We start from the raw sequence: 25409 nt of genomic DNA on the forward strand, positions 1-25409 counted from the left end.
CCAAGATATTGGGCCAGTGGGATACACAGTCGCTGGCTTTCTAGAGAAAAAGCTTTATCAGAAGGTTTTTGGTAACACACTGGAGTACTATCACGTTTATTACATTTTGCTCATGTAACACTTTCTGTGGCTCTGCGGTGCATTTTGGCAGTATAAATGCACCATAGTGCCAACCGCCCTGGTTTATTTGGCCGCTTTAAAAACCTCTGTTGTAATCCAACAACTTGATCTGGGTTAATACACGTTCCGAAGCAAAATCGTGCTAAAAATGTTGCCATTTTTGGCAGAACCCGACAAAATGAAATATGTACCTACCTTTTGGCCACAATTATAATATCCAAAAACATGTAAGCGTCCACGTGATGGAAAAATAGCTCTGTTCATATTTCCAAAAAAGGCCCAGTTGGCAACCCCCCCCCCGCGCCCCCCCCCCCCCCCCCCCCCACACACACACACACACACACACAGAAACACACAAATAACCATCTGTTTAACTGCATAAATGAATATGCCTCTATCACAACAACAACATGACAGTACACGGGTGTATTGGAACACATCATTACATAACTAATTCATTTATACTTACTCGAAGATTGTACTTTACAGTTTTGCCTGTTTTTATGGCCCAGGTGGTTACAAACAGATACAAGAAAAGAATGAAATGATTGGAAAGTATAATTGAATCTTGCCGGCAGCGTAGCTTTAGAGCCAATTTTCGTTTAGTCTCTTGAGCAACATATTGGTAAACAAAAGCACAATGAAATGTTTTTGACAGTAAATGGAATTTTGATGAGGGAGACAGAATGGCGCACTACTACACTGGGGAACATCTCTCACTGTGTCTGCGCTGAGCTCCCCCGATCAATTAGGAATGATCATCCCATTTTCCAAAGAATTAATTGGTCCAGCGGGAGTGTTTGTACACATTTTTACCTGTACCGACTGCTTCAAAGCAGGGGCGGAGTGGTGTGGACTGGAAGCTACCGACGCTGCCAACCGGGTTCAGAAAGTAGGTGGCTGTGATAATAAAACCGAAAAGTAGCACATTTAGTAACCTTAAACTTGTGTGCCTCTCAGGGCCAGGAGGCTGACAAATGTATGGATGGAAGGAACCTTGATTATTTTTTGTCTGTCTTCTTTGTGAAAAGTTATAAAGTTGGCATGACTTGTCACTTGTTAAAAGACCACAAAGAAACGTGTTTTCACGGCTGCCCCCGTTCATTTTCAGAATTCACGACAGAGAGATATGACCGGCGTTTAAACATGAAGGCTGCGTCTGAGAGGGGTGCATTCAATGATACGTGAAAGGCACAGTTCACTCAGTTTATTAATTTTTTTTCACCCCTCCACAAATACAAATTCCACCTGCAGCAGTGGTCGCTGGCAGACGTGGCTGGCAGTGGCACTTCTCATTTTCCCCAGGACACCTCCTCATTGAGTACCGAGGATCTGGTCTAATTAACCTTTAGTTATCTGTCAATACGCCGCACCTGGAGTACTCAGGATTTTGGCTCATCAATAAGAGAATGGCCCAGACATTCTTTTAAATGCTACAGGCACCACTGCTGTGGCAGCGAGGGCAAGGAATTCCAAAAACCTTCAAGATGTGTTTTGCATCTAATGAGCTACATCCCAATTTAGCTGTTGCCTTGGTAGCTTTGTGTTGAGTATGTAGAAATAAAAAAAATATAAACTTCTGGAGCAAGAACAACAGTGTATTTATGTTAAATGATATATAATTACTTTGCATGACAAATAACAAGGGTGCTGTTTGATGAAAGCTACAATCCATACTCTGATGGCCACAAGAGGGAGTCTGAGAGTTTACCGAACTAATGCAAACACTGATGAAGTAATTAGGCCATATCTGCAAGAACCCATTTGGACTTAAATCATTTTAAGGTGAAATAAATATAGCGTGACTGCAAACCCTGTGACCTTTTGAGTCCTGAGGTGCCTTTGAAAGATGCTCTGAGCAAAACTTAAGCATGGACATACACACACACACACACACTCAAAGAAAAGAAAAAAATCTCTGCATGCACTGCTGGAAAATGTGTTTTCTATTTGATGATGCTATAATTATTATTGTATATAACACTGTGTATAAAACATGGGCAGGCATGAAAGGTGGGGAGGCTCAGACATCACATGTCTGAAAGGCTGAAAGGTAAAAGCACTTAGCAGCAACATCAGGGCTTTGGAGGTACTGTCTCTTTTCTGTCCCTGTGTTTGTCTTGTTTATTATCAGGTCTGTTTTCCAACCAATAGGAGGAGCATTTTCTGAAACACATGCTCTTGGCAGGTGTTTATGTCACATGTGGGAATTTTGATTATGCTTTAACTGATAACTGAACCGATTAACAGTTAATAATCATGTATAATTACAATGATTCTTGTCATACATTGACAGTGAAATTGTGGCAGTCAGTGTGGGAGTTTACAAGAAAGGGACTTTCTGCCACAGTCCTCACTGGCATCTTTGCATTGCAACTGTATTGGGACTCAGACAAGGTTATATAGTCATAATAGTTGTTCTCTTCTTTGTTCCAGATTATGGGAAATTTCAAAAGAAACATTTTTATGTGCCCACACAGACACATCCATTATGCTCTAAAATGCATATAAAGTAAAGGGCTCAAAATGATCATTTATATGTCAGGCAGTTTAGTGTTTTTCCATAAAATGTCAAACAGATTTTCAGCAAACAAAACCGGAAGAGAAATCCACCTCAAATGAGTGCAGACTTTATTGCGAATTAGAGGAAGTTATTTCCAATCATGTCCATAATATTTCTAATGTGATTTCTAATGCTCATTAAAAAGATGCAGGCTCTACCGCTGCAGATAAATCACACATGCCTTAGCCACTTTCTCAAAACTTCATTCACTTTCTTTCTTTCCTGGGCCAGCAATTCAATCCAGAGACATTTGGCTGGAGGGAATAATTTTCTGTCTCCTCCCATGAGACTGACTGCTGGAAGTGATGCAGTTTTCAGATAGTGATTTTTTTTTTTTCCGGACAAATAAACAAATAGTTTGCTTCTGGTTACTATTACCAAGAGTTGACAAGATTTGTGTCCAGGGCTCAACAGCAGGCTTCACACTGTACATTTTGAAAGAAGTCAAAAACTGTTTAACTGCCAAAACCAACTTGGTCAGAGACGCCACGCCTTCATTTGACTGACAGCTGAGCTTACACAGACACACATTTAATTTCAGAAGACACTTGGCCTGCTCATTAGAGGAAAATATGTAAAAGCAACAACACAAAATCTAATTTTCACAAGCAGTTTATGTGTTAATTGAATTATTTTTGATGCCCAACTCATCACATAATCAAAACCCTTCATCTTATTTGCACTTTACTTTGCTGAAACAAATCTTTATTGCATTTGAATATTTTATCGAAAAAATGAAAAGGAACAAAGTAATAAGAATGAGAACTAAATAGGTCCTTTGCTAAAGCGTGTCTTTCCCTTGAACAGGTCTTGGAAGCACAGTTTTTTTACTGACTAGCTTTTAAATCGATCCTTCTGTTTCTTTTGGTGATTTCAAAATTAGTTACGTCTGCATTCCATGTGGCCTTCTTCTGGAGTCTATTCCTGATTGTCTTTTGTGCAATTTATACACACACCCACTTGTTTACATAATTCAACAACTTAACACTTATCATTCTTATGCTGATGACACACAATTATTTGTTTCTGATTTTGCTAATCATCAATTAAGCACAGCACAAAGTGGTCACACCAGCCAAGTGTGCCATACGTTGTGGCTCATTGTGTATTGCACACCCTAGCAAATCATTGATCTAGTTTCAGGACTGGGGGGGTGGACAGCTCCTCAAAGAGCTTCTTCAAGAACGCTTTTAGGAGCGGCCATAAGAATGGTTTCAAGAAGTTATCTGGGAAACACTCATCCTAGCACCCCTTCTTAGCTATAAGCCCTTCTTAAATCCTGAAGAAGAGTCAGATCTGGGAGACCTAGCAATTGTCTTCAATGACTCCCTTTGCTGTAAAATCCAGTGAGCATGTCAGAACCCTAGGTGTGATTCTTGATGGTCTTAACTTTCAAGAGCAGGACTTTTATTTCTAAGACTGCTTTTTATCATGCAAGTAACATTTCGAAAGATAAATCATTTGTATCTGTATCAGAAAAAATATTGGTTTATGCATTCATTTCCAGTCATTTAGACTATAACAATGAACTTGTCTCCAGATTAGTATATGAAGCATTCCCCGAAACTTCCAACTTAGTCAAAATGCTGCTGGTGAATGATGAATGAACACATTATTGCAGTTCTATCTTTCCTCACTGGCTCCGAGTGAAGTATAGTGTTTTAACATTTAATTATTTTTATTATTATTACTGAAGCTTTTAACGGTACACATTTAACTCTACTTGGGTTTAAATTTGACATATTTTTTGTTTGTCTTGGTATGTACCTTATATCTATTTTGATGCCATTTGTCTTGTTTTTATTCTAAAGCGCCTTGATTTTTTTGTGTTTTCTATAAATGTGTGTTATAAATAAATTAGACTTTGGCTGTCCTTTTACTCAGTGCTCGATAACTAGTCTGCTTATCTCAGAGCAGACTGAGGGATCAGCGAGATCTCCAACAGTTAAGAGGTCCATGGCCGCTTTGCCCATGAATTAAACATAAATGTAATTGGATTTACTCTAATAATATTTTACTCTGTTACAGAAAACTCTCAAGCCACAATCTATAATATTGGGTTAGTGTTGTTATACAGAGTGGGCCTTGTTGTAGCATGACAACATTTTATTCTGAAATAAACATGGCTAATAGTCCCAGGCTGCTGTTTGGGGCAGTCAGGGGAGCTGCATCTGCTGTCCTTTCTGGTGTTATACAAGCACTGAAGATGGAGTAACCCTATTATCCATCCATCCTTTTTCTATTAGTGCTTATCCTGCACCAAGGGTGGTTTGGAGTGGTGCTGGGACCTGTCCCAGTTGTGTAGGCGGGGTTACTTTGTGGATAAGTGGCCAGTTCATTGCAGGGTGCCCCATTATGCAAAAAATAGAGCACCCGTTGTAACAACAGTAAGCATCATTGTTCCAAATAAGACAAATCTTACAATTTTGCTCCTTCTGTCTTTGTTTTTGTCTACTATATTTCTGTAGTTTATAATATAGACCAGTCTGTCTTGATTAATGAAAAACTTTACAAGACTTTCCATGAAATAGAGTCCCCAAGGATGTTTTTTTAGCTCTATTAGACTTGCGCTCTCCGTGGGTCTTAAGGAAGAGAAGACAGCATGGCTGATAAAGTGGCTCTGGAAGTAAAACTTAATGTCTCCAGAGCAGTTTGGTGTCTTCCAATCACCAAACAAACAAACAAAAGATAAAAATGGTTATTCACTTTCACTGGAATGCAGTGGAATCTTTTGTGCATATTGGGTAATGATGGTCTGCAGTCTAGTTGCCTTCAAAGGCGATTTTTAGGCACCCACCTACAAAATTGTCCAGATGTATGTTCACTGTATTTGCTTCTTTAATGCTTCAGCCTTTTATTTATCAAACTAATGTTGGTAGAAAACACAGACAACTCAATACCATTTTTCTTATGTGTAGAAGCTGCGGTGACTTGTGCTGTGACTGACGTACTGTGTTTGAAAACATCATGAATCTAATTTTGAGAGAAAATCTGTGATTGATTCAGCATTATGATCTGGCACCAACTCTATAAACCCAGCCGTTCCCAAGGGAGCATTATAAAGGTTTACATTAAAAGAGGTCCGTTGTGTAATCTGGGCAAGTGACAGCTTTATTAAAAACAAGATGTAATAAGGCCAGGAGTTGTCTAAGATTTACTGCATAGTTTTAATAAGGAGCTCTTTGGCCATTGGACTCTTTCTTCCTCACACAATAAAACCGTGTTCAGCTCTTTCCCGCCTTCAGGAAGGTCAGCAAATATGGACATTTGGCCTTTTAATAAACCAAGTGTGATGAACGCTGACAAGTAAATTCTTGAACCAGATCAACAGATTTAGAAAACAGTCATTACTATTTTTCAAACCTGTACCTGATATATCATATTCATTGGTTCAGATTGTTCAGGTTTGTTGTAGAATTCAGCTCGTCAAGTTATTTATTTCCTTTTATAATATAATATCCAAAAACCTCATGGTCCACACATTAACCAGTAAATCTTGCACTGTAGAACAAATATGGCTCGTTCATTATGCTGAAATGATAAGCTATTAAATACTTAATAAACATATGACTGCACTTAGAATGAGAAGAGTTACCTTTTAAGTTTTAATGATGTGTCTTTATGCTTTTTCCTCTCGGCCTTGCTCCTCCTCAAACCTTCTGTAATTGCCATAAACGTGTGATTAGTTGTTATGGTACTCACTCTAACCCTTCTGAAGTGAGTTCTAGTTTTCCAAAAGCTTTTCTTAACCCTGCTATGTTTGGTAATCCCATCATGTCTTGGAGAAAAAAAAACATGATCAACTTCATAATATTAAAAAAATAAAATAAAATAAAAATGTGAGCCTTCAGTAATTGTTTACCCAGATCAACCATCAGCTGAACTCTATTAGGATAAACATCATCCACAGTAACTCCCTACGCAATGTTTGAAGGGGGAAAAAAATAAGAAAATTATTCAGTGTGCTGCCCACTAATGCAAAATTCACACCATCTGTAAAATGTGATTTCGATTTTGAAACTAGAGCAGCTTCAACTGTTTTGAGAACATATACTATGAACGTGGAGCTGTGCCCCCCTGTGAGAACATATGCAGGATCTCTATGGCACTTCTTTTTTAGCACATCAAAGAGACCATCAAAGCAAGGCTGCATTCTTGCTATTCTTCTATAAGACCTAAAATAATTAACAGAGGACTCCGCATATTCTATCCTCCCGGTTCATGATAAAAATAACACACCCAGCTTTAAAATGTTCCATCTGTGGTCTTCATTTCCTAATTCAATGGAATATGTGGCTGTTTGGGAAGCTCCCTTTCAATAGCTAGACACTCAGGCAGCAAGGTCACACACCTTCTCCTTTAACATTAAAAAATAAAGCACCCCAGGGATGTGTTCTTGGCCCATCCTGTTCACACATAGCATCCATGATACAGAGAGCTTGTTCGCTTGTTCGATATGTGCACGATGTAGCTGCAATCAGTTAGTCGGAAAACAAATTTTAAAGTTATATTGGTATACACAGGAGAAGACCACACCTTTGTCCATTTGCAGGACCCTTTAGATTTCTGCATGTCTTTAAATATAACAATGTGAATATTTGTTCAGCACTGCCATGAAGCAAGAAGCTGGACCATGTGACTTGATGTGCATTTTTTTTTTTTTTTTTTAACTCATATACTACGTAATCTTGTCTATTGCTCTCTTAGGATCACTGAAGGGCTATACTAGAGGCACACTATAGTCATATAGTCTGGACTAGCAAATATAAAAGCCCAGTCAGACTGGTGAACCTTTTTATGTATGTACTGTATATACTCCCTTACTCCAGCAGTGCACCCCACTAATTCAAACGCATATTCATCCTTGATCCAAGTTTCCTGACTGAGATATTCTTAGATTAGAACGACTAACGTAATGTTACCCTCAAGTCTTTGATTATAGATTTGGCTAAGCAGGAACACCTCAAGGATCTCAACCCTGTTTGAACTGATATAATGAAAAGTATATCAAAGAGACCCCGTGCGCCGTGGAAACCAGTCCTGGCATGATAATGTTAGAGCAGCATGACCTACCCTAGAACAAACAGAAAAACCAAGGTTGCACTTTTTCCCTGTGTCCCTCAAGCTAACTGATACATTAAAAAAAAATATACATATGTAAATGAATAAATAACAAAACTGACAAACCTTGAACTATATAAAAAAGAAATACAACATGCATTATGCATTGCGGCTGTGTTCCAAACCATGTCGTTTTCAAGGGTGAAGAAAACTTCAAAGTCGGTGTTTTCTAAATGAAATGAACTTTCCGTTGACTAGAAGTGCATGTGCACAACCTTAAAAACTGAATATTTTTGGGGGCGGGGGAGATATTGCCGGCAAGGATAGTTTACTGTTGCTGTTTGGTGCACATTGCTACTGTAATTCTCCTGTAGAATCACAGCGGCAGAGGAGACAGTGATTAATCATCTGATGTTATCAGCCCCTCCTTAATGAAAACAAGCTGCGTCTTCAGTTGATCATCTTGCTCATTTCTTGCCCACCTCCGTCTCTCTGTGTGAGCATCAATATCTTCACCCACTAGTTGTTGCAGTAAAGCACGCTGGCTGTCTGACTCAGCAATTTTACCCTATAAATATCAATGATCAATGAGCACCATCAGAGCCGCAGGTTGTGCTACTGTTGGACAAGAAGGCCTTCACTGGGAAAAGATATCCGCGATGACCAAAACGATGATGCAGTCCCGGAACAAACTGTGTGGACCAAAATGCTGAGTTTGCATGATTTCTCTTTGTTTTTTCTAGCATTGCATTATGGTGATCTTCTCTCGTATGAGGCCGCCAATTTAAGTCTTGGTGTAGGTTCAGAAATATTAATAATCTGATTATCCTGCAAGACTCTTGTCCCACAATTTTGACAATCTGCTATTTTAGTGGACTGGTGCAGACAAGCCTAACCAATCAAATTAATAAAGTGTTTCATTCAGTGCCATTTAATTTACCTGCATAGCAGTTAGATTAGATGAGCAGGCAACAATTCAAAAAGCTTCTAGTGCATTGTGGAGTCATGGTCTGTGACATCACCATCTGCTTTGCAGAGAAGCTGAAGTCTTTTAGCGAGTTACTAACAGTAAATATGCACACTCTTGGATGTTACTGCACATGCAAACACATCCATACTATTGATAGTAGCATAACCTTGGCTGCGTTATATTATGCTTCTGTGATCTGGCTTTCTTCAGAATTGACTACACATCCAATCGCAGCCATTATAATGGACATGAGTAGATCTAAGAATCGGCCACTTTATTAGGTCAATTTTTTAATAGCTTGTTTGCAGCTGAAACTGCTGGTTTACTTGGTTATTCACCACATCACAAGCATCTCGTGGGTTAACGAGGAGTGGAGGGTTGCCACCTGCATCTGCCTTGACATTATGCCCTCTTCTTTCTGCGATGGTAGGTCCTTTGACTCCAGTGATTTTCTTCATACAAGAGAAAAAACTCCTGATAGATTTTTTTTTTTTTTTTTTTTTTTAGCGAAACAAAATGTGTGTTTTGGAACATCGCTCAGCAGCCAGACAGCTCGTTGTCTCAAAAGAAAGGGGAGGTACCTCTGTCTATCATTGAGTCTTCAAGGGGAGTGTATTGTGACTGCACACACTCACATTCTGGTAAACAAGGAATGTAAAGTTCATTATTAGTGACAATACAACTAAATAGTGTTGAGCGTGTGGGATCCGAGGCTGTTTTTGTTGGCCTACATACTGAGAGTCACATGACATTTTCAGAATGCGGATAACTTTAACAGAAAGCCGGTAATCATGTTCTTTCTTTTTCTTCTCAGAGTTGGAACATAAGTATTGTGTTGTTGTTCTGTGTGAAAGGCTCATAAATTAGATTTTTCATTTTTCTTTCATTTTTCTTGGGTCCCTATAGAGAGAAAAATTAAAACTTGTCACGTAAATCGGAAACATAAATGAAGTACCAGGCATCAGCTACCCCTTTTTAAAGATTATTTCACTTTCAAAATATGTTTGCTATTTTGTATGTCTACCTGGGCTCAACTGAACACCACAGACTGTTTTCAAAATTGCTTGTTTAGTCATTTACTTAGTCATTTAATTAACAATACAAATTGGGCACTTTATTTTTAAATAGCTAATATCTAAATAATAAAGAAAACAATTTGAAAACTGTGTCTGACCCAAGTAGACACAAAAAATGTGAAAGAAATAGGTAGAAAGTGAAATATCCCCTTAATCTGGCACTTTTCCAGTATATCTAACTTTACCCCGTCTGTCATGGCCCCTTTCTTTAAACCTCAACACAGCTTATGAATATTGCCCTAGATGCTGTATGAATATTTGATACTATTCAACAATTCCTGAGGCATTTAGTGTGATGAATATTCCATGGTTAATTACATATGATTGTAAGGCCACTTCATTAGTCAGCATGGCAAAAGTTCAGCAGCAGTTTCAGCGGGAGAAAGACTGCAATCGGTGGACAAAAAAAAAACAGGCCACTCTAAGCTTGACCTCTGCTGTCTCTTTTAGTGAGTTGCACTGTTGCCGTAACACATCACATTCATCTTGATTAGCATTTGCGTTCTCTCTCTCTCTGTATTTGCTAATTAATTTATGTTCCAAGTGAAATTAGCTATCCCAGTCAATCTATGTTACATCTTTTTCCACCTCGATGTGAAAGGATTCAATCACAGAGGATAAAAAAAAAAAGAAAGGTGGATGTTATTAAAATAATGAATTAGAAAGAGAATCAAATTAATTCTGTCAGAGTCCTTTATTTCACTGACAACAGTGTTTCATCTTATGAATAGTTGGAGCAGATTCTCGCAATGGTTGAAATGTTTTGCTAAGAGCCAAAGTTAAAATGGGACAGCTTGCAGGCAAAGTTTAGCTGGTTGTTTTCAGACTGGATGCTGAAGCCTGTTTGTCTCATTTCTGTATATTTGTGTTGTATCAGAGTCCCTGAAAAATGTTTGTTCTTGAAACAAAAATATTACTGTATGACTCTTTATTTTGAGAACATATAATTGATTCAGTTGTTGTTGCAGTGGGTAGCGCTGCTGCCTCACAGCAAGAAGGTTGTGGGTTCGATTCCGGGCCTGGGCCCTTTCTGTGTGGAGTTTGCATGTTCTCCCTGTGTCTGCGTGGGTTCTCTCCGGGTTCTCTGGCTTCCTCCCACAGTCCAAAAACATGCATGTGAAGTCAATTGAACACTCTAAATTGTCCGTAGGTGTGCATGTGAGTGTGAATGGCTGTTTGTTTCTATGTGGCCCTGCGATGAACTGGCGACTTGTCCAGGGTGTCCCCCTGCCTTCGCCCTAAGACAGCTGGGATAGGCTCCAGCAGACCCCCCTGACCCTGAGCTCGGGACTAAGCGGGTATGGAAAATGAATGAATGAATGAATAATTGATTCAAGTTTCTTTATATTTGTGTTGTTGTTTTGTATCCACCTTTCACAATTACTGTCATATTTCAGTATGTTTTAAAAAAAACATATACATTTGGTTCATTTTAAATTACACTGAATGGCAATGTAGCAGCAAGGTCTCAAATGGTCTTATTCAAAATATGACATGAAGATTATTGATTCACTGAATTCCAGCACCAATCACCAATAAGCCAGGCTGGGGGTGCGTGAGAGAAAATTGGCAGCTCCAAGCTACTCTGAAAAACCACAGAAGAAGAAGGCCAAGAACAAAAAGCTACCCAAAGTTGATCAATGACCAGTAAAGATATTAGTGTGGATGCTGTAACGGTGACTGTTTATCAACTTCACCAAATTCGGAATCCAAAGAAAGGTGCTACACTGTGCCAACAAGGCCGCTGTCTGGGCCTCAGGCTTGTGATAAAATAGCAGAAGCTATATTTTATTCCCCAGAACTGCTGAGTAACTATGCGATGCTAAAATTGATATTTATTTTAAGTACCTGACACCAGAACCCCCCACCCCCAACACCAAATGAATTGTGTCTGTATCCAATTGTTTTCGATGTCAGCCTTCTTGGGCCACCTTTTCCCTTTGATGAATTGCAGTGTTTGGTCTGAGCAAGTCCTTTGCAAGATCACATTTTGCACCGGTGCCCTAAATTAGTCTGACATTTAATGCTTGACTGCCTTCATGACATTTAGTTTAAGGAAATATCATGGTTGGCTGAACAGGTCCAGGACCAAACCACGCGCACGGTGATGAATATAGGATACGTAGAATCCCTTCAGTGCGGCGCTTTTGGAATTTCAGATACATGATTTTTGGTGTGTTTGTCGCTAAGCTCAAGCCTTTATCTTGGAGCAGTTTCTTATGATTACTTTGTCAATTATTGTGCACAAGGTCATAAAATGATTTGATCATCCTGACTACTGATTAAAAGCTCGGGTGACTGTTTTTCAGATGAAATGAGGGGATTTTGTGTCGCAGTTTAAGTTTGAATACAGCAAATATGAAGACACTTCCGACATAAGTAGAAGACTTGCAAGTTCTTCTCTACATTGCCTGTGCTCTTCTGAATGGATTTGGAAATGTCTGGAGATGCTTTGTTTCAAGAAGATCTCCTGGGGACTCCAGCCGCTAAATTTTCCGCTTGACCCGACCTCCACCTGAGTTGGCAGGATCTCAATTTGGCTACGACGAGCACTCCAATCACCACTGCTTGCCCAAGTACTTAAAGCTGGATTTGAAGGGTTTTCATTCCTATTGCGTTAATCCCTTGTGCAGGGTGCAAAGGTTAAGTGGTGTGTCTGGCTATGAGACTGTACAAAAATAAATAAATAAATAAATGAAGTTAAGCAAACCCTGTTATTCTTATTAAAATCAGCGATGACAAAGTATTGTTTTTCAGCAGTCACTGGGAGGCGTTTCTGATCTGATAAAACTACAAACTGACTCTGCTTCATAATTTGAATTTGTGTATTTAATATTTATACCCATTTTTTGGACCATTCTCTGTTGACACGAGAGGTGGTTGTGATGTCAGCTCTGCAATTTGTCAACCACTCAGACCAGCCCACTTGTCTGGCACCCATGCTTCTGTGAGTTAAAGTCTCTTAAAATGAATGTGTTTTCATAATGAGCCATTATACTTGCATGAAGAACAGGTCCACTTGTATCTTCAGTGTTCCAGAACATGGATCTGCTCTTGGTTTGTAATTTGGAATTGTTTGGAATTTTAACTACTTACGGTACTCTCAGTAACTAATGTACTCACCCTGTAGTTGGACCCAAAATGTGCACTGATGTGATCTTGTGGATAAGCAAGTCAGCATGTGCCAAAATGTATTCAATTGGAAACGTCAAGAACGTCGTCTACCCATATGCACCAGTCACAATGTGTACACAAGTCACTCAAAAAACAAAGAAAAAAAAGAAAAAAACGCCCCCAAAACGTGGCATCATCTCTTTATTCTTGGTGTTCTCTGTACGTCGGTCAGCGCAGCGCGGAGCCCCCCAGTAGCGGCTTGACTGGATCCGCGTTATGCAATGCACTTACCACAAACACAGTCGCTTGCGGTCACAGGTCAACGGTTCACTCCGATGACACCGGGTGGCAATTAAGGAGGAGCGGTAAGCGGCGCCGAGCCGGAGGGGTCACAGCGGCGGCAGCGGCAGCGCAGGGCCGTCATGTGTCCCGCTGCCTCGGGGGGGAATTTCAGCGGTTTATTGGCAAAAGCGCCATGGGGGGAAACACAGTGTCGGAGGTTAAGCAGGATAAGTGAGGCTGATGCAATGCATCTCTCGCTCAGACTGCCCCCTCCGACCCCCACCCAACTCTCCCTTCTTGCATGTGATGCAAGTGTGGCTACGCTAACAAGGGAGGAAGGTGTGTGTGTGTGTGTGTGTGTGTGTGTGTGTGTGTGTGTGTGTGTGTGGGGGGGCAATTAGCTAATGCCACATGATTTCCTTTCGTCCTCTCACCTCCATCCGTCTCTTGATATCGAGTGTCTTTTGAGACCTGGCCTCTTTGTCTTCCATCGTCGTGCGAGTCACTTCATTAATGTTAATTTGATCTATGGTGCCTGTCCTGCCATCGCTCTCCCTCTTAATAAAAAGGCAGACCTCCGCCGCAGGCTGTTATTGTTGATGAGGCGCGGGATAAATCGAGGTGAAAGATAAATAACGAGTCGACTGATTAGCCGCTAAGCTGAAGCTTGAACTCCTTTTTTTTTTCTTTTTTTGCCCAGGATCGAGATGCGAAACGCGCAAGCTAACCGTTAGCGCTAGTCTTAATGTGCCATTTTTCTCACGCCGCGTCTTTCCACGAGCGCAGATTTCAAGACCTCTCTTATATCAAACACATATTAATCAAATATTTTCCTGAAAGAAAAAAAAAATTGAGTAGAAAACCTAGAGGCTGGTGCTCCAACAACTTGAGCATTCTCCAAGCGGAGCCGGCAAATGTTTTATTCATGAGCGAGTTTGTCATTGTTTATAAGGGCCTGTCTCCCACTGGGTGAATATATCCCTTTGAATGCAAATTTTTCAGAGCTGCCGGGACAATAGGAAGTTTAAATTTGTTTGGAAAGAAGTAAGAGAAAAAGATGGCATAATCAAGACTCTCCAGTTGGCGACATCACAATCACTTGTTTGCTTGTGAATTTGTTCAGCCTTTGAACCCCATAGTGGTCAACTTTGCCACGGGTTCAGCTTTCAGATGATCCCAGAATGCATGTGAAATTAACTGGAAGCTTTAGGGCTGAACATTCATTTGACCTTCGCTGTCCCATCATTGAGTGTTTCGGCACTTGTTGTACATTATCCCTTTAACAAGCTGATCAAAACCACAAGTGTCTATGAATGGACCGCTAAAGTTCTGGGTCAGTGACCATCGATTGTAATGAAACAGTTTTCGTCTTTAGGCTCATCACATTTTGACATCATGGAACCAACAACAAGCTCACATGACAAGTTACTGAGATGTTGATATTTTATGTGGTGGTGAATCCACGGCTGTTGTTAGCTTTTGTTTCAATTCATTGTTTAGGGATGACGAAACAACCCATCCATGCTTCTACTTAAATGTCCTACTTTCACGCTACAATATCACTGTAGCATGAACTTTGAAATTTTCCATAAATTTAATCTAAAAGTCGAATATTCCAAACGTACTTGATGTTACAGAGCAGGAGCGTTCCTCACAATCTCTCTCTCTCTCTCTCTCTCTCTCTCTCTCTCTCTCTCCCTCTCTCTCTCTATCTCACACTGTTTTAACCTGTGATGATGATCTCCATCTATCAAGTACAGTTTCCTTCCTGCTGCAGCGCGTCAGACGTGTTTCTCAAAAGGAAGCCGAGGAGTCGATAAGTGTTGATAACTTAAAAGAGACGTGCGGGCGCCTCACAAAAGGGACCTGGTCATGCTGCTGTTTCTGCAATTTCACACCTCTTGACGTAACGAGGAGGTAAAGAACTGGAATTTAATCAGCTCAAAGTCCTCAGTTGGCATGAAGGTTTTAGTTTTATCTTCTTTTTGCAGGGCTGTGATGAAAGAACACAGATTTTGCTTCATGCATTTGGTTTCCAACAAATTTCTTGAGCTAATTCCCAGACAAGAATGAGGAGCGGAAATCAATTTAGCAGCCGTCCGATGCTTCCCTTCGTCCAAAGCAAAGACAAATAGCATAAGCTTTTTATTTTTATTTTTATTTATTTTTTTACTTTTGGCCGCTTTTCAGAACTCTAAATGGGTTTGAGTGCTCACATTTGGTTGGCGGATGTTGGAAGTCTTTCCAAGTGTGTGGATGCTGACGCACAGACCGGGTCTTTTAGGACAAATTAAGTGCTACGAGAGAGCTCCCTTTTTTCCCCATCTTCTCTTTTGATGCAGCTGATTTGATCCGAACACCCTTTTTTCATCCTTAAAAATATCAAATTGCACTTTTCAGGCAACTGATTTGCATGTCAATTACCGTGGTGGTGGTGGTGGAAGCTTGTGAAGCTCTCAGGTCAGGCCTGGAGACATTAAAGGGGCTTCACAGGAAAAAAAGAAATAAAAACATTCCCATTGGCTTTTTGCACAATTAGAAAGTATATATTTTACAGTGGAGGTGTTTAATAATTTCATTTCATCTTGCCCATTCCAATATATCGTATTTTGCTGATTGGTTTCGGGTTTGGTGTAAAGGGTGTCTCTTTGCTAGTAATTTTAATTGAATTGAATTTTATTAGTATTGCTGCTTTGAACAGGTATCTTTTAGAGTTGTGGCTGTCTGATATTCAAATGTCCCCAGGCTCAATTTAATTGGAATATACTTTTTTTGTGTGTGCTCCTGGAACAAATATGAGATGAGTTTTCTCTGTGCATATTTCTTCAAAGGAGCTTTTTAATATGGTCACCTAAAAATAGGAACTTGTCCCTCCACTGTTTCCCCACCTCACCATCACCAAGTTTCCTGTACCTGTGTTGTGATCTGCTTGTACAACACAATGCTGCCTTTTTGTGTCGTTTACCCGGTCGCTGATGTTCTCTATGAAGACTCTTGAGAGCTCTTGTAAAGATGTGACTCTACGGTATGTCACCTATAAAAGTGGTCCGATGCTTTCATTTCTGGCCACCAGAATGTCTGAAATGTAATTCATGTTTTTCTTCTATTTCTGTTCAGAATGCACCTGGGCTTCTCAGAACTCACTCTTTTTTCCCTGCGAATTGTGTCGTTCGTATTTGTTTCCTTGATTCAATAACTTGTGTTTGTCGAATCCCTAAATTATGCCCTGGAGTTATTCAGTTGTGTCATTAAAATGAGTCTCCTGACAGAGTTGTAGCATTAGGAGGTGAATTTAATTGTTGCGGTGGCTTGTTAGGGAGGAGCTTCCCGACTGTGTGCGCGCCAGCAGCTGTTTTTTAACAAGAGGCCGCTTTACATTGTAAAACTAACATTGTGGCGTTAACCTATTTGTATGTTTTGTTGTCTCTGCGTGATCTTATTGCCGTGCTGCATGCTTCTCTCTTCACATCGCTCCACTGGATGTCGGTAGCGCATGAAATAAAAATGTTAAAATAAAACCTCCTGGGTTCAGAGCTTAGCTTATTTCCATATTTTTCTTTTTTTTTTTCTGTCTTTCTTTTTTTAATCAAATTATTTTTTTCAACCTGCTGAGCAGGCGGCCACATTTAGCAACTAAATGCTAAACTTCTCTTTGGCAGCTACAGATTGAGACTGAATATTGTCGTGTTTTTCATTGTGTTACCAAGCTGTCCGTCCACTGCGCCGTGGAACCATCATCAGTACCGATCACTGTGGCTTGTGTCTTTCCTCAGCTTCAAAGGATACAAATGTTCTCGGAGGAAAGTTACAGCATATCTTGGGATTTAGTTTCAATTATGATACAATGTTGCTCATTTCACAGTGTCACCTTGCCTTCAAGTTTATGACAATTGGGTAAACAGTAATTTTTCCCCTGCAGGTCAGCAGCAGTAAGGGCCATGAGGAACATTGCCCACAGACTGAGACAAAGTCACATTACCTGAACATCTTGTACGTCGGCTCTGATTGGAAAGACTAAAAACAGCCTCAAGCAAGTATACAAACAGCACTGAGAATTACAGGTTATTTTTGGGGGGATTTAGGCTTTTTCCATATTTTTTCTAATGTGCAGTAAAAGGTAATTTGATGCACATCGCTGCAGATTTTTTTTCTCTTGGAGACGTCCCTGCAAATCGTACATCTCCATTTTTTCAAGCATTCTTACTGTTTCGTGAGGCCGTTAATCATATTTTATTGATTCCATCTGTATTGCACTGCCTTGACATTTTCCCGCAATGACGGTCGTAAAAAAACAAAAAAAAACAACATATGAGATCTTTGTGATTCTCCCCCAGCGCGGGTGGCGTAATGATGCAAGTTCAGTTAATTTCCACAGCTGCTAATGTAGCATTTTCACTGTAATGAACAGATGTTCCTGCAGCGCTGCGATATTTATGACTCGGCCGCCGCATCTCCATCAGCCGCCAGGGCTCTGGAGTCTGCGGTGGAGCTCCGGCGGCGGGCATCGGTGTGTTGATATTGGTAATATCTCATCTCTTCTCCTCTAACACGTGTGGCTAAATCTCTCCTTTCCCCCCGATGACTTCAGCTGTTGCTTACATAAGCTGCTTCATCCGGCCCAATCTCCAAAACAACATTCAGACACAGCGTCCTGAAAATCAATGAACACTGCCAGAAGCTACTCACAAAGCAGGGGGGGCTTTGGGAGGGTGGGAGAGGGGGTTGCACGCACAAGATAGGGGGAAAAAACGGAACGTCTTGAGCGAGAGAAGCAAACAGCCACGATTTAATAAGCAGAGGACTCGTGGATAATCGCAGCGCTCGTTTTCTGCCCAACATGTCGTGCCGTTGCTCTGCTGCTGTTGCTGTGCTGCTGCTGCTATGTGTGTGTGTGTGTGTGTGTGTGTGTGTGTTCGTGTATGTGTGTTTGGCATTGTGTCCTCTCACTGTTGCTGCAGGAGCATGAGTCACCCCCCAAATCAGCAGATTGCAAATTGATTCTAAACACTGCAAGACACATCCAAATCTGCTGTTATGTACCAGGTTATATTTATATCATGTTATTGATGTTTGTTTGTTTGTTGTATTTTTTTCCTGCAAGCCTTTACATATTTCATTGGAATGAATTTGATTTTTTTCTCTTCTTCCCCCACCAAACATCAGCATCCGCTCACTGACTTCAGTTGTTCCGGTTAGTTCAGGGCCGATCGTTCATTTTGCAGGGGAATGCTTGAAAAAAAACAACAAAACTATGATTTCCAGGCAGAGAATTGCAGCTTCCAAGAGTCAAATCATCATTTGATGATTTGCTCTTGTCTTATCTCACTGAAAACTAAACATTGTGCACATGGTGTTATTATAACCATTCCGACCAAATCATTAACCTTTTTTTTTTTTTTTTCCACCCAATAATTTCTTGCAACGATCACATTTCCCTTACAGTAGATGCCATGAATGCTTTAATATAGAGTTTCTCCGATTTGCAAGAACCCAAAGAGATGAGTGCAGAATCCGTTAGCTCAGGCTGGCTGCCCATTCGACCCCTTCCGTTGACCTTTTTCCTGCTGCTCGGCGCATGACGTCTCCCGTGACTAAGGCCGTACGTGGTTCTGATCTGTTTGCCTCGGCCTGAGTGGCGTCCGGCCCAGAGGACTTTCTGCCTAGCCGCAACAGCAGCAGGAAATAAACCCAACTCTTGACCCCACTTTCCTTCCCTCAAGACATTTTACTACACAGTCATCTACCCCGCAGTTTGATGGGCAGTTACCTTGTGGGCGATGAGTCCTTATAGGATGCTAATGAACTGGAATGACAAGATAATTATGTGCTGCTGAACACACCAGTATCGTTTTTTTTTTAATTGGTTTAGCGATGCAGGGAGGCGGGGGGCGGAAAAAAATTCTGCAGAGTTTTTAATTCTATTCATCAGTCTGCTGAATTTAACCCTTTCCCCGCGTCTCTATTTTTGATTTTGTCTTTTGTTTGCTAGTTTCCACCGACACGACGGTGTAAATGGTTACAGCATTTTACGCCGTGATGGGCACCTCGCGGTTGCGGGAGATGCGTGTATTGTAAAGGTTAAAGAGGAGGGCAACGCGGGGGTGACTCGCACATCACTCAAGGCGGCCGTGGAGGGAGCGACAACTCACGTCGTACAACAAACCTGGGCTGCGCGTTTGTCTTTGGCTCGTCACACAAAAGCTGAAATCTATTTTAGTCGCCGCCGTCGCTCCTCCCGAGACGTGACCGAGGTTCTGCTTTTCTGAGTCATCCTGGCTGGAGTCGGCACCGGGCCGTTTGGCAGTTCGCCATCAAACGGCTTTCCTGGCCACCGTCCCCGCTTTATGTGTAAAAGGCAGAGAGGTGGAGGGGTGGGGGGAGGGGTAAGGGGTTGCATTTCCATCTCGCACCTCTTCATCCGATCTAAAGGATAATAGCCTCTGTCAGCCTGTTAAAGGTTGGTCCGGCAGCCTCTCTGTCACGTCTCGCGCAGGCCCCCGTATTTCCATAACCTTGTCACTTTTAGTGCGGCATAAATCGGTGTAAGGTCGGCCCGGAGTGCGGGCGGCGCCGATGGTAACGGGGCACGAGGTTAATTAAAAGACGCGGGCGGGGGGAGGGGAGGTGGAGGCGTCGCAGGATGAACCCCCTCCCGCACCTGCACCCGCATCCTCGCCCGCCCAAAACGCAACAGACACGCTCGGGCGCCCTTTTGTCGACAGCGGGATAAATAGCGTGGCGCTGGGCCTTTGATGCACACTAACAAGTTGGTATTGAACCCCCCCCCCCCACCCCCCGCCCCCGACCCGACGTGCACGTTTGCCCCCTTCTATCTGAGCAGTCTTGTCTTGCCACTAGGAGTTACGCTCACATCCCAGTAATGATTCCTCCAGGCTTGAAATTAGCACCGTCGGCCCCGAGTCTGCGCCGCGTCTCAGTCCGCGCCGAGGACCGACTGCGTGAGCCGCTCGCCGATAAGCCCCCACGAAACGGAGCAGGGCCAAGGACATAATGGAATATAAAAGTTGTCAGCTTACATGACCAAGTACTGTCGTGTGAAATGACTTTAGCCCGACATTGTTAACGCTGAGCGGGCCGCCTCTGCCATGCTCGATAAAGGCAAATAAAAGGCCAGATAAAGCCCTAATGGAATGCCGCGCCCGTGTGTGTGTGTGTGTGTGTGTGTGTGTGTGTGTTTGCGCCTCTGTGTGTATGTGCCTGTGCGTGTGTGTGTGTGAGAAAGTTTGCAATCTAATCCTTAGCCTCTGTTATTGCCAGTGTTTGCCAGTGTTGGGTGCTTCAGACGCCCTCTGCTCTGTTCACCCTTTGTAACTTATCTGTGTTGCACTCACTCCTCTGTCATTGACCCTTTGACTGATATGGCCAATATCATTGGTGCACCTAGACCTTTTTTTTTCTTCCAAGCAGCTGTTTGCTGTCTTCTCGATGGTTTTCCTCACTTTCATTTTTAATCAAAATGACGTAGGGGTGTAGCGGTGAATAGTGTCTCTCATCGAGAGGCTCCGTTTGTGTGGAGTCCTGCCTGTGCCTGTAAGGGTTCCCTCCAGGTAGTCTGGCCCCCATCCACAAACCACAGAGAGCTGCAGATTAGTTTAATTGGTGTATCAGCCCCACGGTGACCCGTCCGGGGTGGGGCGTTGCCAGCTGGGAAAAGCTCCAGCCCGCCTGCAGTCAAATGTAATTTTGTCCACTTGAATTGTTTAAGGATGCTGATCCATCACCAGCACATGTTGCCTGAGGGAGCAGTCAATGTGCAAACATAATGGGGTAGTTCACCCAAAATTGATATTTCACAGACTTTTGTGTCATTTTCTCACACGTGTCTGCCTGACTAACTAAATAACGTAAAATTCCAACAGCGTATAGTGTGCTTCTAAAAAATCACATTATTTTTGGTCAATGAAGATGTTGCTCTCCAGCGCACGTCTGTGTTTAGACATTACCTCAACAAGTGGCTGGAAACTGAAGAGGCCTGCGCAGTGGGGCACAGAAAAGACAGCCTAACAAAAAAAAAAGAAAAACGCAGGTCTATCGGATTGGAGTACTGACATTACAGTTGCCGCCCTTGTGCAAAGTAATTACCCTGAGTACATCATTATTCGGGGAGACATAGGATTATTTGCCTGAGTCACTCAGCAGCAAAAAGTTTTGATACAGTCTAATTTAACAGATGGAAAGCTCACTTAACTTTGCCAGCTCCCTACAGGCAAGCGGTGTTAATAAAGAGGGGGTGTGCGTGTGTGTGTCTGTGTGCGTGTGTGTGTCTGTGTGCGTGTGTGGCAGAGAGAGAGAGATGGCGACAAGTCAGTGTTTGTGCTGGAGATAGTAATTTTGTCTCATTGGATCCGCAATAAAACAAAAACAAAACAAACAGATGTTTCCTGTTGCACACGGTCGTAGCTGAAGTCAAATCCCACACACACCAAAGTCAACCGCCACCTGTTTGCATGGAAAGTATGAGTTAATATACCCGGAACAAGAGAAGTCTGTGCAAAAATGTCAACACTAGCAAATGGAATGGAAGTGCATTGAATAATTCAGGTTTTTTTAAACAGAGTCTAAAACAAACACTAAAAGCTTGGTGTTCTCGTACAAATTTAGGAGCTTTCCCCCCCAACTGTTTGAATAAGTCATTCAAATGTCCCCTAAAGCAAAACCAATAGAAGACAGATATTGAAGTTCTACTTCAATACCTGAAAATGTCCTGAAGAAACAATTAGTAGAATGCAGCCATTATTGTACAGGAGCTTTTAAATGCAAATGATTCAAAGTCTTTCTTTTTTTTCACCCTCTAAACTCTATTCCGGCCGTGTACGTCATCTTATCTCAGGCAGCTCCATCAGCACAGGCAGCGAAAGGAGGTCCGTCTCTGCTTATATTGGCATTAAATGAGCTGATCTCAAAGCTGGTCCAGGGTGGGAGATGGCTCTGCGAGTTCTCTTTTATGCCTTCGCTTGGAAATTCACACACAGCAGGAACTTTGACCCTCCCCTCGTTGATTTCTTCGCTTCCTTGGCCATTACTTGCATGTGAAAGGGCAGGAAGGTTTCAACTTCCAGAGGGGAGCCAGAATGAAGTGAATACAAAATGGGAATTGCTTTTTTTTGACATAATGGTCCTCACTGAATTGTCTCACAAATTGTTTTTTTCCCCCCTTTTTTTGCAGGAAAACCCTGGACTCTATATGTGTATATGTTTTTGGCAAGCTGTCAGCCAGAAGGCCCTCGGTGAGCCCATGCGCCTCAGCATCAGTACTGTGGTGAGTAGATGCGCCATGTGGTCCTGCCACAGAGAAACTGGAAAACATATTACTTGATTTAATTCATGAATCAGAATCAGTCATAATCATGACTATGCAATATAACATCCATCCATCCATTTTCTGTCATGGGAGCCTTGGACAGGGAGCTTTTCCCATGATGTCTTGGAGCAAATGTTGGGGAACACGTTGAACAAGTCGCCAATTAACAGCAAACACACTTCCACCTTCACATTCTCACCTGCAGACTTTGTCTGTCCTATTATTGCAGCAATTAGATGATCAGTGGTCTATATCAACAGCAACATATTATTGCTACCCTAACCCTTTCACAATTCTGCTAAAGAGTGAGGCTTTGTAGGAGTTTTCTTGATAACTGAGATCTGAATAGAATTTTTAAAACCAAATTGTGTGCAGTGTTACAGTGGTTATGGTTATAAAGTCATTGGTTCAATCCCCACCTGAGCAATATCTGTGTCTGCCTGGGCAGACATGGGTACATGGGTGTGAATGGGAGTGTGACCCATTGAAAAACTGGCACCTCAACTCTGCTTTTAAAATACGGTGATATGCTATTGCTACTCCAGGAAGTATAGCAACAAAATTAAAGTGGTTTGACTGAAACAGTATATGATTTTCCACTTGAGGTGCAGCTGCTGCTTTTACTGTTGTAGGGCCCTTAAGTGGATGGTAAAGACATGTATATAGCATTTTATTCTTTATTCAATGCTAGTTCTGAAAGTGTTGAGAACAAAGGCAGTGATTTATAATGCAGTATTAATTAGCGTGACAGTGCTGCTAAGATAAAATCATAAATTCAACAGGAAGATAGAAATAGCCAAAATCTTCCTTTTTTATAGGAAGGTAAAGCCTCTTTCAAAACCATCTGCCAGTGTCTAGAGCCTGGTCCACAGCTTGATTGGATGAAGGTCTTCACTTTATGTGTATTGAATCCTTGAGAAGACAGAAAGTCATGTCATGGTCATGTGTCATGTGGTCACTTTGGGATCCAGGCCGTGTTCTTCTGAATTTGTTGGAGGTCTTGCTGGCATTGGAGTTCAGAAGTTAAGAAACGTTAAGAATTGAACTGCAGTTGTTCATCCTGATGGAGGATAAAGTCGTGGGCTTGTCAGACTGGGTAAGGCTGGAACAAAGACATATTTGATTTGTCACAAATCACAAACCAAAGCTGGAACTGAAACTTTTGTTTTCTTAGTGTTTTTGTTTTCAGATAAGTTGCCTGATTGATGTCTGGACCCTGGCAAGCAGTTGTGCAAACTGATGTTTTCTGTTCATTATGTTGACATCTTCACTAGCTGCAAGTCAGCTGATAAACAGAAAAAACAAAACAACATCTTAGTCTCTTCAAACATTTCCAGGCAAGCAGACTAAATATGATAAAACAATGGCTCTATTTTTTCCTTTCTTTTGCTTTTTAACATGACTGTGACTATTTCAAATTTGTGAATGATCTGTCCGTCCATCCATCCCTCCATCCATCCATCCATTTTCAATACCCGCTTATTCCTGAGCTCAGGGTCACGGAGGTCTGCTGGAACCTATTTCAGCTGTTATAGTGCGAAGGCAATTTGGGAATCACAAATAAGCAAATTTGCAAAGCAACATGTACCTGAGATGAGCTGGACAGTTCGGATCTCTCATTGCAAAGCAAACAAACGCAAAGACCTTCGACTGAAATGCGATGAGGCCGTGGCAGCGGCTCGTCTTCCAACTGGTGAAAACACAGTGGAGATTATTGCCCTCCTCTTTGTCTCCTTAATACCTGCTGATCTCCACGGTTCTGCCTCAAAAAAACAGCCAGCAACACGTTCTTAGCAGATAAAGCAGCTTTTCAATTTTTTTTTTTTTTTGCTCCTCCTCCTAATATAAAACCCTGTTAAATTCGGTGCTGACAGAGAGAAGAGATGAGATTTGCCAGGCATGATTCATTGTCAGACCAAATTGTCTTTGTCTGGCAGGTGGGCTAATATGCTCAGGTACAAGGAGGACCAAAGACAAATGCAAGCCTGAGGCTGCGGAGTCCATTTGCAGAGCTAATACGCAGATGAAGGATGTATTTTGCAAATGGAATTGTGCAGAAATCCTACCATGGGGCTGGGAAGGTGGTGGTGGTGGCGGTGGTGGTGGTGGGGGGTCTTCATAGCATTTTTACCATATCCTGTCCTTTTTCTTGCCCCCCCCCGCCCACCCTCCCTCCTCCTTTGCTCTCACTGAAGTGCCTAATTTGTACATCGGTGCACGCCCATCTCTACCAGGGCGCATCAGATATCTCACGGGCAGCGGTGGCGCGCCTGACAGCCATTCTGCGCGTCTCCCTTAGTCACGCACGACCACCGCTTTAATTGAGCACCTTTCAAAGAACAATAAAGAGGCAGCGTGCCCAAAGAGAGACCAATTTCAGCAGACGACGGCTTTGGACCAAAAAAAAAAGTTTCACATTGCGACTTTCCACTCAAATTTAATTAGCGTCTAGTCTCCCTCATTAGCGGCTCTGCATTTGGCTTCCCCTTCTTCTCTCTTTCAGCCTGTCACACACATCCGGGCTCTCTCGCTCCCGCTCCATCTTTCTTCACGTCAGTCTCTTTTCAAGGAGTCAGACGCCTCCTAAAATAGTTGTGCATGTGCTCCGTGATTACTCAGCCTGTGACATCAGCATGACCGTCGCTAATTATGAAAAATTAGCGTTGCCATCCGTGCCGAGGTCGGAGGACGATTCAAAGGGGTCGTCTTTGTTTCCTATGGCGCTTTCTTTACAGACCAGCGCCTTCGCCGTGCGTCTTGAATGCCAATTTGTGTGTGTGTGTGTGTGTGTGTGTGTGTGTGTGTGTGTGTGTGTGTGGTGAGGTGGCAAAGTATGACACCATCTTGATCAAGTGGTGTGCTGGCCAGAGATTTTTATTTCTAGCCGGACCCAGAAGAATT

At 42.0% G+C, this 25409-nt stretch overlaps 1 long non-coding RNA gene across 1 annotated transcript in view; it reads right to left on the bottom strand.

The window, feature by feature from the left end:
- LOC142900738 (uncharacterized) overlaps window positions 1–24181 on the bottom strand; it is a 370388-nt gene extending 346207 nt beyond the window's left edge. The window contains exon 1 of the long non-coding RNA XR_012928926.1: window positions 24026–24181. This is a non-coding gene — a long non-coding RNA (uncharacterized LOC142900738). The remainder of the gene's footprint in view (window positions 1–24025) is intronic.
- Window positions 24182–25409: the final 1228 nt, after the last annotated feature.

This window comes from Nelusetta ayraudi, unplaced genomic scaffold (assembly GCF_046127955.1).
Source record: "Nelusetta ayraudi isolate G7.1 ecotype Tasmania unplaced genomic scaffold, CSIRO-AGI_Nayr_v1 ptg000004l, whole genome shotgun sequence".
Taxonomy (NCBI): Eukaryota; Metazoa; Chordata; class Actinopteri; order Tetraodontiformes; family Monacanthidae; genus Nelusetta; species Nelusetta ayraudi.